Genomic DNA, 18,035 nt, shown 5'->3' on the forward strand with positions numbered 1-18,035 from the left:
GCCGCCGCCGCCTCCTCCCCTCGCCTGCCCGCTCCCTTGGGCTCTGCCGCCTCAGGAGGGGCCCCACCGGTGTGGCCTGCTTCTTACGCCGCTCCTTATCCCCGTCTGGCCCACGCTCCTGTCCCCGTTCTGGTTTTTAACCAGTTAAAATCACAGCAGGGGACTGCCCGCGCTCCCCACGTGCCTCAGAAAAGCCTGCCCCTGCCCAGCTTGGGGTGCCAACCCTCCGGGATTGCCCTGGGGGCTCCAGGAATCAGATATAAATCTCCAGGAGACTACTGAGAGTCGCCGGGGGGGGGGATAAATAATAGGGCATTCATTAAAATAAAATATGAAATGTTGAATCCAATTGATCTGCAGGAGTCCAGTGGATTTTTAAAACGTAATAGTCATGTGCATTTGCTTGCCCGACATAAAGTCTACACGCACTGTAATCTGTAACATATGCACAAGCACGTGGGCACATTCAGGCTGTGTCACGGGTGTGGTGTTGTTCTGGAAACCTCCTGGAATAGGTTCAAACAAGGTTGGCAACCCTATGCCCAGCACCCCCTAAGCTCCCAGCTGTCCCTCTCTCCATCTTCTTCATGCCCCCCCACACATTGCCCTTCCTCATCTCCAACCAGCACCAGCCTCATCCCCTAAGCCAGGGGTTCCCAATCCCCGGGGCCACAGCCCAGTACCCAGCCATGAAGGGTTGGCTGCCGGACTGGAAGTCCAGAAGTGACTGGCATACTGCAAACCAGCAGCCAACCCTTTTTTTATACTGAGTATAATAAGGGGTTGGCTGCCTGCCCACAGTATGCTGGTCCATAGTTTGCCAGTCCATGGTCACTTCCGGTCTGCAGTTTACCAGTCCACAGCATAAAAAGGTTGGGAACCCCTACCCTAAGCGGAGCCTTCCTTGAAAGCTTGCAAAGAACAGTTTTTCCAACTATTTAGTTGATCTAATAAAAGGTATCACATCTACTCAAACAGCCTTCCTTGAAGCTTTCCTGGGGCAGAACTTGGGGGGGGCGGTGAATTTTGAGGGTACAAAAATAAAGCTCCAGCAATAAAACTCACCACTAAAGCACCAGCTTTCACTACCCAAACCAGTTGCATGGGTCCTTCACACACGGTTTTGCATCTAACGGTGGGGTGGGATAGTTGCTGACTTCAGGCTCACTCCCTGGAGAATTGTCCTCATGTAGCTCTTCTGGCTACAGCACCGTTTGCCCCTCTGAGCAGCAGAGGTGCACATTTGGGGAATGAGGCTCTCATCTCAGGGGCCAGGAAGCAGTCTCAATTGGAAAACCATGGTCCTGGACCTGCCAAGGGACTGTTGTCTAAACAGCCACTGCCTTTGAGAAGCTGGTGGAGTGCATAGGTAGATGCTCATGTATCTGCAGCATAAATACGATTCCCCTTCACCTGCTGTGCCAGCAGAGAAATGCAGACCCCCAGGAAGGCGCCTGGGGCTGTCGCAGCTGGCAGACTATGCAGGCCTGCCTACACGTGCCTTCTGCCAGTTGCCAGACAGTAACACAGGCCTCCCTTTGGTCAGGGAAGTCATGTTACTCTACCAGCAGAATGAAGCTGTTCTGCCCCTGCAGGGAGCTCAGGATGAGAACTGAACACAAGGTTGCCAGCAAAACTACATTATGTAGATCAGACCCTGAGCCTTAAGCCCTGCTTTCTATCTGGAATCAACTCTTCTCCCTCTGCTGGGGGGAATCTCACCCTGTCTGAAAAGGGGGTGAGCTCTCAGCTCCCCCTCCTCAGAGAGTGAGGGTGGAAACCTTTCTCCCACACCTTGGTGGATGTGTGAGGCAGAGTTTGGTTCTTCTGACCATCTCACAGAGGGACCCACTCTTGCAGATGACAGACACTATCTTTGCTAACAAACCACATTTGCTGCCATGCACAATGAAGCTGTCAGCAGCAACATCTGTGCTGCTGGATTTTGTCTGCAGCTGGTGATGGTGTTGCTAAGACTTAAAATAACCTGGGGAGTTGCATTTCCTGTGTGTTACTTTAGATGTTAATAAAATCACTCACCACTAACAGTTACAGGGGAAATACACAATCTTGAACTGCATCCTTGCCAGCAGCCTTAGGATTAGGTTCTTACAACAAATAATGTTGGTGGGGGAGAACTTTGCATTTTCTATACAACTGATTCGGTGCAGTATATGCTGCATTTCTGCATCCTGCAAAGTTAATTGCCTGCCTAGCTAGCTCTGCTGTTTTCTGGTCTCCTAATGCCCGCATTTCCCCTAAAGCTTAAACATTAATCTAATTCGTAAATGAAACATTTAAAACATTTAATACAGAAAACCTTAATTCTGGCATTTCCTAACCTTCTAATAAGGGCTTGCAAACTTAATCATATTCTTTTAATGTAGTTGTATGTGTTCTTAAAGAAGAAAATCATGGCCTGTCCAGCTTATGAGCCTGAAGTGGCCTGTCCAGCTTATGAGCACCTGGCATGGGGTATGTCTGCATGCTTTTTCTGGTCAATTTATATTTTTAACACGAAGCCAGGAACTGTCACTCCTGAATGAAACCAAATACAGAAACTTCTCAGAAATGTGTATTGTAGCGGAAAAGCGTGCTTTGGAACCACACATGTCTACTAGATGTACAGCATTTCACAGGGCGTACCTTCAGTCTTTCACTGGCACTGCCATGTGGAGAAACCCCACAGCCACTGAGGCTGCACATCTGTTGTCCTGGGCCATTTCCAATCTGCCATCACACTGTTGTGTCACCAGCTCAGCAGGCAGCAGCCGTTCCTTTCCTCCTCCTACCCTCAGTGGTGGCTCCTAGGTCGTAAGAAAAGTAGGGGCATTTAGGATGAAGGAGGCCTGCAGCTCTCCAGAGAAGATAAGTGGGGAAACAGTAACATATCCAGATGAAATGTAGAACACCAGGCTGGGAAGCAGGCAGATACAGTGCACCAGGTGGTACAGGGAGGGGAAAGGACAGGAAAGCAGAGAAGAGAAACACATTGTATCAAAGCTACTAGGCAACTGCTGGTGCCTGTCCATTGCCAGTTATAACTCAAGTCAATGAGGAGATACACTCAGCCATCAGGGGTCAAGACATAGCTCAAGTCTTTGCTGTTTCTGATTCAAACCAGAGCCTTGAGCTTGTGTTGTCCGCACACCAGAGGAGATCTCATATTTTCCACACAATATTTCAGAAGGTTTTGATTTTATCTCACATCAGAATGGAAATGGATTCTGAAACCTCAATATCTTTCACAAAATAGAGATGCTTTCCAGTCCGCCCTAGTCACCAAAGTGCAGATTGCAATGGAGACATGGCTCAGGCATTTTTACCCCTGCATCATCTACAGACATCCAAGCCACAGCTTCCACCTTTGCTCTGATGAAGCACAGCCCCTGAGTCTAGCCTGCTACAGTACTGTGCATGTGGTATAGAAGGGGGTGAGGTGGTAGATACTACAGGAGAAATGGCAGGAACAGGAAAAGAAAGAAGGAATGAAGAGGCACAGTAGAGAGGAGAGAATTACTGGGTTGCTACAGGGACCAGGATGGAGGACAAATAGAGAGCACTACCAGAAGAAGTGTGCCCCAGCAGCTATAGCACGGAGATCAAGGAGATCTACATTCACTGCTCTGCTCTGTCATAGACTCCCTCTATGACAACCCTGTAACCCAGATCCTGAAAGGTACTGAAGTGCCCAACTCTCTCTGGCTCCATAGGAAATAGCTGCCTAAATATCTTTAAGAAATCTTGCCTCCCACCCACCCACCCACCCACCCCAAGTGCCTTAGGGGGATATCGCCCTGCCTGCTTCAGGGGGGGATAAGTACAGTTACGACTGACACATGCAGATACTTGGGCTGTAGAAGCCAAGGGAAGCAAAGTGGTAGATGGGAGAGAAATACCAGCATGTTCAAGGGAAAGAGGAGAGAAACATTGAGAGGCAGAAGAAACAGGAGGGCAGGAGGACAATGAGTCAGGGAAGAAACCCAGACCTAAAAGGAGGAAGAGAAGCTCCATCGTGGTACAGCAATACAGCAGAGGGCAGGCAGGGAAGTGGCAGTTGGTCACAGGAAGTAATTGTTCATGACATAAGGAGGGCTCCTGTCTCAAACCATTAATGTTTGATGCAGCATGTATTGGGCTGGTGTCACGCACACAATCTGAAACTTTCTTGACACCCCATCCTGGACCCCTGCCCCATCAGACCCTGGTATACTCCTCTGACTTTCTGCCCTTTGGATGCTGTACACCACTCTCATTTGCAGGCACCTACTAGCACTGCAACTGATGCAAAATTAAATACAGGATGGAAGAAAGATGCCAAAGGGAAACTCCTAATTGACTGGCACTTTAGAACTGTGACTGTTGTGCAGTGGGTTTAAGTGGTCTTGAGGAGAAAGGCTAGGGGTGTGGGGTGGGTGTTCATGTTCAGCATTAGTTACTTATCCTGATTGTCATACAGGTTGTGTTTTAGTTAGGGAAAGGCAGTTCATTCCACTAAGCAGCGTTTTATGGAAATTAGATCTTGTCCAACAAACTTGATATTAGTTTAGATGAAAATCAAGTACAGTCAATAAAGGTAACAGTGCTATCACAGTATATTCAGCATTCTGTAAGACATTTGACATAAGACATTTTCTCATTAAAAGTTAGCACTACACAAGAAAAAAATAGTCCATATTGAACAGACTAAAAACTGACTACCTTAAGTAAGAGATTCCAAAAATTCATTGTAGACAGGGTATTGTCATCCAATCGGTGTTTCTAGTAGGGGCCCCAAATACCCTGTTCTTGGCCAAATGCTATTCAGTATCTTTATCAATCATCTGGAAGACAATTTCCCTTACCTTACCAATTGCCCAAGTGAGTGTGAATGTATGAGAAATATAGATGATAAAGTTAGATGCCCCACAAATTGACAGAATTCTAATATTATAAAAACATTAATTTGTCTATCTATCCGTAATGCTTTATTTGCACTCTGATTGGCTGACAAACAGCCAATCGGAGTGCAAAGAAGCATTCAGATAGGTTGCAATGTGCCGCCATGATGGCGGGGACACAGGGGACAAGGCTAGCACAGCTGGCCTCACCCCACACCTTGCTCCCTGGAGGTGACAGCAACAGAGTGGATGGAATGGGGGGGCAAGGCCAGGCCTCGTCCCCCCTGCCCTGCTCCCTGCAGGTGGTGACAATGGAGAAGGGGGGGAGCGAGGCCAGGTGGTCTTGCCCCTCTCCCGTTGCTCCTTGGAGGTGACGGTGGCAGCACTGGGAGGGGGAGTGGGGTCAGGATGCCACAAGGGGGCAAGGCCCCCAGCGCTGGCCTCGGCCTGCCCCTCCCCCCTTCCTTTGTTGCTGCCATAAGTAGGCCTGCTGCAACGGTGGGGAGGGAGCAGTGGGCCTGACTCAATGCGGCCTGACACAGCAGTGACTGGGGGAGGGGAGGACGAGGCCTCCTCCCCACTCGGGCCCAAGCCCACTCCTCTCCCACCCCCCTCCCCCATGTTGGTCCCAAGCCCCTTTTCCCAACCCCTCACCACTGCCAAGTCAGCCTGGGCCCCCTGCTTTGCACCCCTGTGGTGGTCCAGCTTCTCCCCAGCATCAGGCCCGGTCCTCCACCACATCGGGCCTTGGCCCAGGCCCACTCCCCTCCCCTCCCACTGCTGTGGCAGTGGGAGGGGGGGAATGGGCCCAGACTCCAAGCAGCAGGAGGGAAGGGGAGAAGGGGCTCCATCCTTGCCCACTCCCCTGCCATCATTCTTGATGGGAAATTGGCTAGTGATAAATAATAAAGACAAATCAGTTCTATAAAGAAATATGGATGGCTTGGTAAAGCATGTTGTTGGACAATATGAATTTTATGCCAGAATGCCAGGTCATATCTAGAAACCAGAATGATGATGATGTTTACATAGAGACTCTGTTTTTAAAAAATAGTAGCTCAGAAGGGGATTTAGGAGTAGAGCAGCTTAGAATTTCCCAAAAAAAACTTCTCTCTCCTTCCATTAGCAAATGGCAATTAATCAAACTAAAGCTGTTTGTGAGAAATGACTCAGTTCTCTGAATGTCACAATTTTTTTAAAGTTTTTTGAAGAAAAAATTTTTTTAATTGTTGAAAGATCCAGATCCCGATTTACAAAATAAAATGTTTTGTCTTCCTCTTCAAATTCAGTTTGTTTCAGTTAATTTATACTATAAAGGTAATAAAAATAAAAGATCATAACAGAAATGATTACATCAGAATTATCAGGCTTGTTTCATTTGACCAAATTGAATTCAGGACAGAAACACTTTTTTTAAGCCTGACAGTTCTCACAGGATAGGCAAACCATTTGGGCTAAGTACAGACAGTCAAAAAGCCTGAGGCTGAATTGATTCAGTCTTTGCAGGTTAGTCTAAAATGCAGAAATTAAATTGAAACAAAAGTGAACAGACATTTACCTTTGATTCAGGAAATGCAGCCATATGCCTGCAGTGGCTTAAGCTAGAAGGGGAGGGAGGGTGCTAGAGCACAGCGCTCTGGCATGTAACCAGCATGGGCTGTGTGTTCTCTTCCTCTTCCTACTGCCCCCAAAGTCTCTGGGATTTGCAGTCTAGAATCATAGCAGCAAGGACTCTGCAAGGTTGTTCCTCTTCCAGTTTCCAGGTGCCCCTGGAATTTGTAGTCCATAGTTGCAGCCAGCAGTAAGTGTGAGTAGGGGAAGGAGTGTTAAACCCCCCTCCCTGGCCCCAACCCCCAGGTGGAATTTTCGGGGCGGGGGGGCAGTCCCCCCACAGACTGGGATGAAGCCCCAGCCAGGGTTTGCCCCCTACGTTGTCAGCCAGCCCTCACTGCTCCAGCTAGGTAACAGAGGAGTAGAGCCAGCCCTGCTCTCTGGAGCAGACAGAACAGCCCAGGCCAGCCCAGGCCAAGGCTGTAAAGCATGCTCAGGGAGTGTGATTTAACTTGAACCAGGAAGGGGTCTGGGATGGAAGTTTCATAAACTGGTTTGACCAAAATCAGTTAGATACTACATTTAATCAGGTTTATCTTAAACCAGTTTCAGCCATTTTGAAATTGGTTTATGTGCACTGAGCTTCTGTTCTGTTACAGGTTTAAACCAGTTTCTGATCACTTAAACTGGTTTATGTGTAACTTCTGTGCCTAGCCTTGCTGTCCAGCTCTGCTTTGTATTCCCAGTGGAAATGAGATGCATACAGACTCCTAATATGCTTCACTAGCAAAGAAAATAGATTTGATCCTTGGATTGATAAACAGGGGGATAGTAAGTGGGAGAAGGGAATTGCTGTTACCTCTGCATGCAGGATTTGTGCAACCTAAAGTAGATACTGTGGTCAGTTCTGGTGTCACCACTTTAATAAACAAAGGATGAACAGGGTTGTCACTTTCAGGTTATTCTCTCCATTTTATCCATCGTTTAGTTTCTATCTTTAAAATTGCAACAGAGATCTGGCTTGAATCTGAAAAGCCAGGGAAAAGGGAGGTCTTCTGGCAAAGATGGAACGTATTATAGTAGTTGGTATATCCTCTAACTTGAATAAAAAATGTCAGGAAATAGGCCCGTCATTTGGCAAGAGAGAGCATATTGTAATAATTGATATATCCTCTATTGAAGGGCTGTATCCTGCCCACACAAAGGGAGAGCTCAGTGATCTAATGGACCTTTTCCTTTTCTGACTGCCATCAGCCCAGGTTTCCTTTTTGTATTCACTGATTGTTGCTAGATATTTAAGGTCCTATTCAGTGACCGATGGGAGATCATCCTGTATTCTAACTGTTCTTTTGAAAGACATGGGCTAGCTTCAAGACCTAGCTACAGGGGGATGAACTAAAAGAGAAGTCCAAGCTATATAATTAAGCTTCCTTTCTTTGAGGGCCATTAAAGTCTGGCTAGTACATCTCTGCTTAGGAGTATTTTGTGGGTGAGTGGATTTTCAAGATATTTCAAGATAACTGTTCCCATTGACTTCACTGGGACTTTTGTTATCACCAGAAATAGGGTGTTCCATGTATGCAATGGGGTGACACAAATTTAAGTTAATGGGAAAGGACTTAAGCCAGTGCTGGGAGATTTTGAAAACCTCTTCCCTGAAAGTGTTCATTATCCAATGAACAAAAAATCCTGTGCCTTTCAATATATGGACATCACTGATACCTTTATAGTTACTGTCATTGAAACACTTTTACCACCAGTAACAGCTCATTATTTGGGTTAACAACAGATTCCACTTCAGTTTAATCTGAAAACAGCTGGTAAAACATCATAGAATCATAGAAAATTAAGGTTGGAGGGGACCTCAGGAGGTCATCAAGTCCAACCCCCTGCTTAAACCAGGACCATCCCCAACTAGATCATTCCAGCCAGGGCTCTGTTGAACCAGGCCTTAAAAACCTCCAAGGATGGAGATTCCACCACCTCTCTAGGTCAATGTTTCCCAACCAGTGTGCCACGGCACAAAAGTGAGCTGTCAGAAATTAACATGCGTGCCGTGGAATTTTGCCATGGTAATGAGCTACAATAGGTATGAGGATAGGGAATGCCTTAACAGGTGTGCCGTAGGAAATTTTTATTAATGTAAGTGTGTCTTGGGCTGGAAAAATTTGGGAAACACTGCTCTAGGTAACACGGTCCAGTGCTTCACCACTCTTCTAGTGAGAAAGTTTTTCATAATATCCAACCTAAACTTCCCTTGCTGCAACTTGAGACAATTGCTCCTTGTTCTGTCATCTGTCACCTCTAAGAACAGTCTAGCTCCATCTTCTTTAGAACCACCCTTCAGGTAGTTAAAGGTTGTTATCAAATCCCACTTCAGTCTTCTTTTCTGCAGACTAAATAAGCCCAATTCCCTCAGCCTTTCCTCATAAGTCATGTGCCCCAGCCCCTCTAGCCATTTTTGTTGCCTTCTGCTGGACTCTCCAACTTGTCCACATCCTTTCTGTCGTCATCATAATAGAAGTTTAAGAGTTGGTTCTTAAAGTAAAACTGGGAAAATGAACATTTCTCCACAGGAGCTTTCATTTGGAATTAAGGCCTAGTTCCCATGATCTGATGCATTTTTCAGCTTGTGCCTTGTGTCTTGTCCTTACCACTGTGACACATAGTGATCTTGTCTACACATGCATTTATGCCAGCTTAAATTTACAGCACAGTAAATTACGGCACAGTAAATTACTGCACAGTAGGTGCAGTAATTACTGCACAGTAAGTGCAGTAATAAGCCATCTTTTACATGTGCAAGCGTTAAAGCACATTAATGCTGTGTGTGAACTGATTTGAGACTAAAGTTGACCCCCACACACTGTTACTGTGCAATAAGGTGTCTACACGTGCATTCCTATGCAGTAGCTAATCGGGCATAAATCTGATACCTGCATAATGCGGGTATCAAATTTATGCTCAAGTCAGCATAGGTCACCATATTTATTGCACAGTACAGGTATGCACATGTAAACACACGCCTGTACTGCACAGTAACTTTGCTTACTGCATAGTAAATGCACACGTGTAGACGCGCCCAGTTAGTAGGTAGTACATCCTGTTAATGCTTATATGGTTTATTTTTGTTACTCAGATTAATTTGTCATTATGTGAAGTATGTGAAAATACAATGTGTCCAGTAAATACGATTGTTATAAAGCCTTTAAATATATTTTCAGCAATAAAATGAACATTAAACCTTATCAGTCAAGTATTTTCACACAGGTTTGTAATCATCATTTGAATAGAACAATACAAAGCTGTTATTTTCCTGTATGTTAGGCCCCAGTCTTTACTGGGGAGTGATAAAAGGAGCTAAAACTCTTTAAAATGTTATCCCTAAAAATTTTAAAGGGTCAAGACAGTTCTGTATATGCAAAAATGTCTGTATGCTTGTATTTTCTCTTGCCTATCCCAGTCTATGCCAACATTTTCGGCTTCTGCCATTTATTTTGCATCTTTCACTGATCTACAACTATTTCCAGCAGTCTCTACCACTAAATAATATTACCACTGAGTAATTACTTTTTCCTACATTCATTTTAAATTATGCATTATCACTATCTTTTAATTACATATTTAGCTTTATGTCTTGAATGCTTGTTTATTCCTATGTTTTATAGTAATATCTTGAGGTCCCAGCTGACCCAGACTACAGTGATTCCCTTCTTTCTTACTAAGAGGCCAAAGGTATATTCTCAATCTCGCCTTAGATTAGTGTTCATGGAGTGCATAAAGTTTTCTCTCATGTCTTCTGCTAAAAAATCAGTTGCCCATTCATATAGGATTTCAAGAGGAAACTGGATAAGCACTGGTCAGGGATGATTTAGGAATAGCATTTCTGATGGGGGTTGGACCAGCTGACCTTTTGAGGCCCCTTTGAACCCTATGGTGACCTATACATGTTCCCAGGGGTAGGGGCGGGGTGTTTTAATTAGAGTGGCTCCCAGAGAGCTGCTCTAATTAAAATGCGCATCAAGCACCTACAGGTTTAAAAATGGCTGCAGGATGCTTTTTCTAAACCTCATTAGTCAAGGTTTAGATAAAGGGCCCCGACGGCCATTTTTAAATGTGTGGGGGTTTATACACATGACAGTGAGGCCACATTGGAGCAGTCTTATTAGAACGCAGAGCAGACTCGATTAATCAAGTCTGTTCTGATGCATTTGAATTAGAACGGAAACCAGCACATGTATAGGCAGCCTGTGATTCCATGATTCAGGTACAGTGTTGGGTCTCATTCTGTTCTTAGTGAGAACAAATCAAAACTAATTTCATAGTCTTTTTTTCTGCAGGACTCTTTTTTCCAGCCTCCATTAGAAATGACTCTTGACAAGAGTGGCTCACAGGGCCCAGCATCCCATGGTTTGGGCTGTGTGAGGTATTGTAGCCATGGACTCTTGAGCCACCTGAAATTCATCAGGACACTTAGTGGGAGTTGGCTCAAGATAGGCATGTCAGTCCTGAAAGAGGGAAGAGAAGACACTGACTTTTAAAGGCACAGGAAGAGACAGACATCTCTGCCCCCACATGGTTGCCACCCTTTATGTCCTTTGACCACAAGCAGAATGCTCTAGTCTAAACCTGATTTGCAGCTCTCTTGCCTTTCAGGACTGAGAGGCTCTGAGGAATTTTAATAGTATTGACTCCAGTCCGAAGTAGATTCTAGTAACACTACCATTTACCTGCTTTGGTAAGGTAACAGATTTAGACCAGCTGTCTTAGTCTTACTGCAAATGAGTCCTAGTATTAAGTGTTACCTTTGGAAAGCAACAATGTTTCCACGTTTCTAGTAAGCAGGGATCTCTCTGTCCCAGAACTGTGACACCCTTTACCTGTCTGTCTGCTTGGGAGTGCCAAAACATCCCTGCAGCTCTATTTGCCATTCATGCACCTCAAACACAGGAGAGCAATGCTCTTGCTCATAAAGGGTAGGCAAGGTTCTTTGGGTAGATGTGATATCTTTTATTAAAGCAACTAAAAAGTTGGGGAAAAGTTCTTTGCAAGCTTTCGGGCACAAACACCCTTCCTCAGGCACAGGGAGACTCTGCTGACGTTGTGTGTTCTCCAAGGTAGAAAAGAAACAAATTTACAACAAGCATGTCTGCAAATGAATAGAAGTTGGGAAGACAATGGGTAGAGATAGAAGGGGAGGAAGGGAAGGGAGGAAAATGTGTGAAGGAATGCAAGTGGTCAGCTGGAAGTGGGTTACCTGGGGTGTCAGATAACAATCTTGCTCATAAAGTGTCTTTATTTTCTCCCTATGAGGACTTTTTACCAGCTTTAATTTTCCCTGAGCCCAAGGAAGGGTGTGTGCACCCAAAAGCTTGCAGGAAAAAGAATATTTTTTTTTTTGTGATTTCTTAGTTGGTCTCATAAAAGGTATCATCTCTGAACCAAGAGTTCAAGAGCAGTGTTTCTCAACCTTTTAAGTAACAAGTACCCCCTAACTTCCAAAAATTGTAATAAGTACTCCAACACTCAATTTTCCAGGGGATTTTATATTTACAGACTAATGTGCACAACTCAAATATGTACCTGGGCTAGAGGTGATGTTGGCCAAAGCTAGAAGGGCTGAATTATTACTAGGGAATTTAAAGCGCCACACAATGTGTGGTGCACCAATTTTTTTGCCATAGTTTTGAGAGGAGGAAGGGGCGAGAGAGAGAGGAAAAGAGGGTGAGAGAGTGTTGGGGTACCCACATACCCCCTGGCTGTGTCTCGCATACCCCCAGGGGTATGCGTACCACAGGTTGAGAAACTATGGTCTACAGTTTTGCATTTCTTGCTTATAAAGCACATCTGAAACAACGCTGCATAGGTGGAACCACTCCATGCTATTGGCTCCACCTAGGGGCAAGATTTTTGTAAGTCTTCACAGCAGTTTATTGTCCTGCAATGAAATCTGCAATGCTACAGTGCCTGCAGCAGTGCAAGCCTGAAAATGTTGGTGATACTAAGTGCAGTTCCTTTCTGTTGGATTTCCTATGTTGTGTAGTCTTTTCCCCAATCTTCTTCTTTCTGTATTTCCACTGAAGTCAGCTTGAAATTGGCCATCCCTATAGTACCTGAGTTTGGAGAACATGCTTGCAGTGATGAAGTATACTAGGTAACATCTCATGGACAGTCTAAAGACAATCTGAGATTATATCACTTGTGCTACAGGTATGCAGATAAGTATTAGTATTGAGAAATAAGATTCTAATTTACACAAAGCTCACCTGGAGAAATGATGTAGCTGGGAATTAGTGTCTGTGTGAAGAGCTCTCCAGGGTTTGAATTACACTTTGACTCTTAGGGGGGTCTGCAAAAAAAATTAGGCTGTCCATCAGGATGCCCTAATAAAATTGGAGACCCCCCAGGTTATGATTTTCAAATCTTACAGGGGGTTCTCATCTCTTATGGGGGAGCTCAGCCTCCCCCGCCCCCGAGCTCCACCATAATTCAAACCCTGGAGCTCTCCTTGAACTATTCCCACCAAATCCTGCACTCCATGATACATCCAAATGTTTTTGGTGGGGACAGCATTTTTACTCAGACAATCTAAACTTGTGCATTTTGTTTTTATTAACACCTTTTTAGCTCAAACACCTGACAAAAAATTAGGAGAAATGTTCTGTTGTGAAAAATTTTGTGCTGTACTCTTTCCATGTGAGGTCTAGTGGTCTCATTGAGTTGTGGTAGCCTCCCTATGGCTGCAGGACTGTTGAAGACACCCACAAGACTTCTTGGTCTTTCCTTGCCATAACATATGCCCATTCAACTTCTAGCTTCACAAGCAGGATGCCCCCTACATCAAGTTTGAAAGGACATCCTCAGAAGCCAGCTGCACATCTGTATTCCTCAGTGCTCACACTCAAAAATCTTTCTTTGGCTGGATGAGGGCTTTGAGGGTCATAGAATCATAGAGAACTAGGGCTGGAAGGGACCTCCAGATGTCACCAATCCACCCCCTGCTTCCAAACCATCCAAACCATCCTATACAAATCCATAATCTAATCTTTTAGTAAAACTACAGTCAACCCTGACACAGAACAAGACATAACACCTGAACCTGCCACAGGCTAAGCAGCAGGACCAAGGCATCTAATGTCCTGCTTGTGTAAAAGGTTGATAAAATATACTCAAAGGATTCCAGGTTGAGGGCCATGCCCCTTCCTCCCTTGCAACTACAGAGGAAGGAAAAGCCCCCCCAGTCCATACCAATCTGACCACAGAGGAGTGTACTCCATGCAGCAGTGCAGTGCTGTCTAGCTGTTGGCCCACAGGTGCATTCAGACCCCAAGGGCTTAAACTGTGGCTCTGGAGCTCCCAGTCCAGAGGCTACTCCCCCAACTCTTCCTGATACTACTGCTGGAGTCTCTGGGCTCTCCCTCCTTGCTTCAGCTTCCACTGTCTGCCCCAACCCTGGAGGTGGGGCAGCATAGCCTGTGGGGCCAAGGGGTACCACAGCTGAGAAGGATAGGGAGATGTAGGACACCAGGACTGCACAGTGGAGGGGGGGGGGCACCCATGCATGGCACAGGAACGTCAACATGATGCAGTAGGGAAGGCCCATGAGGGAGCTGGGTGGGGAGAGGGAAATAGGCATGCAGCACAGCACAAGCCCGGATGGCATGCGGTCCAGAGGGTGCACATCCCATGTGATGTGTAGTGGGTGTGGTATATGGAACATTCCTTTAAGAGGCCAGAAGTAGGATGACCCAGTCTCTCCCCCTGATGCCCTGTGGGCAGGTTTGTGGTGGTGGGTAGTTGTAGTTCTCCCTGCAAGCTGTGAGCATGTGAGTTGCTGAATCCTGTTCCTAATAAGGATAAAAGCTGTTTACCACCCCACTAGTCTCTACGGAATGCTGACTCACAGACAGAACCCCAAAGGTATGGAGGTCTGAGTGAGTAGTCCATCCCGGGAACCCAATGGCATAGAGGAAACATTATAGTGGGAGAACTGTGATTCCCAGCCACTCAGAAGTTGGACAGCCCTGCAGTAGTGAATGGGATGGGAAATGACAGGCACTCTGAACTAAGAACTACACTAATCATTTTTGTCCATTTTTGCATTTGGGCTCAGAACTGCACACTCATGATGTGCATGATGTGCATTCATGACTGCACACACATTTTGCCCACTCATAATGTGTGGGCAAAATATTAATGTGAGCATTCTGGTGATTGGATGAAAACAGACCATTAGTGCTCTGATAAACATAGATTGCTGTCTAGTTACACATTGTTTATTTTTCCTGAGGAGAAATACTTTCAGATTTCAAGGAATAAGCTGCATCTCTCTAAGGCATGCTATCATCCCACCAAATTCCTTTTACATCCACAAAAAACTCTACAGTGATTTCTAGTGTCCCATCCAATATGGATATTTACATTATAAATTTAATCGGAGAATTTTAAACACTTCTACTTTTTTAACAGAGATTGTAGTGAAACATCTGTTACTATTGATGATAGTATATAGCAGTGCTTCTCAAAGTGGTGGTCTGCGGATCGGTGCTGGTCCGCAAGCCACCGGTCGCCGGTCCGCAGCGAGTTGCCAGGAAAGAAAGAAATATATTTGCAGAAGCATAACATTGATATGTCATAGCGCCACAGTTCATATGTTCCAACACTCCAGGTGATGTCACGTCGTGCAAGGTGAGGAAAGAGAAAGAAACAGCCGGTCGCGCATTTGTGTAGTGCTGTTACACACAGTTGCTGCCACCGGCAGAACTGGCACCAGTCCCTGGCCCACTGGAAAAAAATTGCCGGTCTGCCACATCAGATAGTTTGAGAAGCACTGGTATATAGCATATCCTCATATGTGTTTCTTAAAGGAAAATTGAACATATCACTAAATGTTCAAGTACTTTAAAAATGGGATAGTTCTGGATTTACTGAAACAGTGAAAGCACCTCCATATATTCATCCATGTGGCATTTTCCAGAATGCTATTTTGTTTTCACTTCTAACATCTTCCCATCCTGTATCATGGTAGTGCATAGGAGTCCCAGTAATAGACCAGGACCTGGTGGACTAAGCTAGTGATTCTTAACTAGGATGCTGCAACACTCTGGGGTGTCTTGAGATCATTTCAGGGGTACCATGGAGTCTCATGCAATGTTAGCACTGGGCCAGAGGGCATGTCTAGATAAGCGTGAAGGTGCAGGGATACATATTTCCCATGATACAAAAAGCAGTGGCACTTATTTGTGCTGCTACTTTTTGTCCCAGGGCATAGCCCTGCACGTGTGCTCCAGGTCACAGCAAATTGACCTGGGTGGGGTAGGGGAGGCTGGGGCAAGCACCTGTCCTGGAGGCTTCCTGGGGCAGCAGTGGTGTCAATATGGCCAGTTGGAGCCTGGTCAGTAGCCAGAGTGTAACTCTGGCTGGCCAGGCTTTGTTTCTGGTTGTGCATGCTGCTGCCACATGCACCACACCACTTTTTTAAGCATTGGGTTTTTTTTACACCAGGAGCTCCCAGTGTCAAATTTTGGTGCCATGCTGCAAATTGGCAGCACAGCAAATGGGTGCTTGTGCACTGTGTGAGGTTTGTGGTGCCTCAAAAAGCTTTGAGGCACCGCAAACCACACGTGCAGGCTCATCTGGATGTGACCAGAGAGTTCAAATAGAAACCCAGGCTAATAGAAGCATTCTGACCTGCTTTGATCTTTCTGAGTTCTTTGCAACCGAATAATTGCTCTATGAGTCCTCTGTAGTCAAAAATCAAGTGAAAACTAAGAGCTGACATTTTCTAAGGGGTGTCTCGAGCCCCAAAAGTTTGGGAACCCTTGGGCTAGGCAGTGCACAAACACTGCCCCACACTGACTTTGCAGTTGGAGAATAATGTTAATAACTTTGTGGTAAAAAACTTTGTGTACCATGCAAAAGCAACTGGAATGTGTCCAAAATTATGGTCAAGACAAACAGTGAAAGTAAGCTCTAAAACTCAGGACTGGGTCAATGATTGCTTTCTTATAAATGTTTGCAAGTTCATGCTTGGCCATGATACATCTACTCACTGCTACTTTGGTTCCAATAGAAATGCTGCAGATGGAGTATGCTCCTGTCACTGAGAAGAATCCCCTCAGTTCTGTTACTCAGTTCAACATGCAGAAGATGCTTGTTAATGTTGGTGGGTCAAGACAAATTTTCAGTTTGAGTCAACATCAGTGACACTAAGACACCATGCACCATCTGAGGACTGGAATCCAATGTTCAGTTTGGCCTGGATTAAGTCTGAAGAACTAAGATGTTTTAAAAATATTTATTCTTTTTATAAACTTTATTTATTAATGAATCCAAAGTTATCAAGTAACAGCTTTAACATCTAAAGAGACATGAGTGGCACAGGGCCTGTCTGCAGGGAGAGTCAGACCCACAGACCAACTCTGCATGCTGGATCCAGCATGTGTCCTGGAGTGGTTGGAGTGAGCACTGCATCTGGTACAGCTTTGATCTGGCTGCTCCAGGGTTGTGCTGTACATGGCGGCTGCTCTGGAGCTGCGTTGCATGCAGCAGTCACTCCAGGATGCGAGTTAGAGCAGGTGCCATGTGTGACAGGCGGGTCCATCTGGCACGCCTCTTATGCTGCCTGTCAGTCAACTCCAAGACCCATGGGTAACGCCAGGGTCTGGGTGATAGGGTTCCACCAGCCAGATCTGGTCAATGGCCCATATCTTTGATATTCCAGCCCTAAGGTATAAATAAGAGCAGCTATTTACCCTCTTCCATCCACAATGTTCCCTTAACCTCTGACCACGTCCCCAGAAGAAGGTCTCGTGCTCTTTTCTTCTCTTTCTTTCAGTCTTCAACAGCTTCTATACATTTCAGTCAATATTAATCTTTTGTGTTTCTTCATCTCCATATCTCCAACCTGCTTAATATTTCATCCTCTCCCTTCCCCAGAACTCTGCATAATACAAGGCTCACTACCTTCTACCCATCTCTGCTTCTAGATTTTGAATGCATTCCAAATTTATTCTTAACTCTTAGTTTACAGAACTAACACTCTCCTTCAGGCAGGGCTGGATGAATGCAGAGGCAAACTAGGCACATGCCTAGAGCCTGTCTCTAGTGGGTTATGGAATAGAGAAAATCCCACACAACTTACTGATTCATTTGATGCACTGGCTGGGGGAGTATTTAGTTGATTGCACGATTTCACAATGATTGCACACTTAATTCATACAACACAATTTTATTTTCAAATTCTTTGCTACGCATATAACACTGCTTAGCTTTAAGAAATACCACAAACATTAAGAACACAATAACTACATATATCAGAAACAATGCTCCAAATGCACTTTCTTCCCAAACAATGCTATAAGAATTAGTATTACAAAAACAACTACAATTACAACTCAAAGTTGAATTTGAATCAATACTATTTTTTTTTATAATATACTTACAATCCTAGAATTCTGAGAAGCTGAACACCTAGATATGCTTTCATTCCTCAGTAGTACAATTTAATGGGTTGGCCTCAGTAATACAGTTCAATGGGTTGGCCTCAATACTGATAGGACTAAGTCCCCTTCCTTCAGTCCCTTTCGGGCGCTCCGCAGCTTC

This window comes from Alligator mississippiensis, chromosome 2 (genome assembly GCF_030867095.1).
Source record: "Alligator mississippiensis isolate rAllMis1 chromosome 2, rAllMis1, whole genome shotgun sequence".
Lineage (NCBI taxonomy): Eukaryota > Metazoa > Chordata > Crocodylia > Alligatoridae > Alligator > Alligator mississippiensis.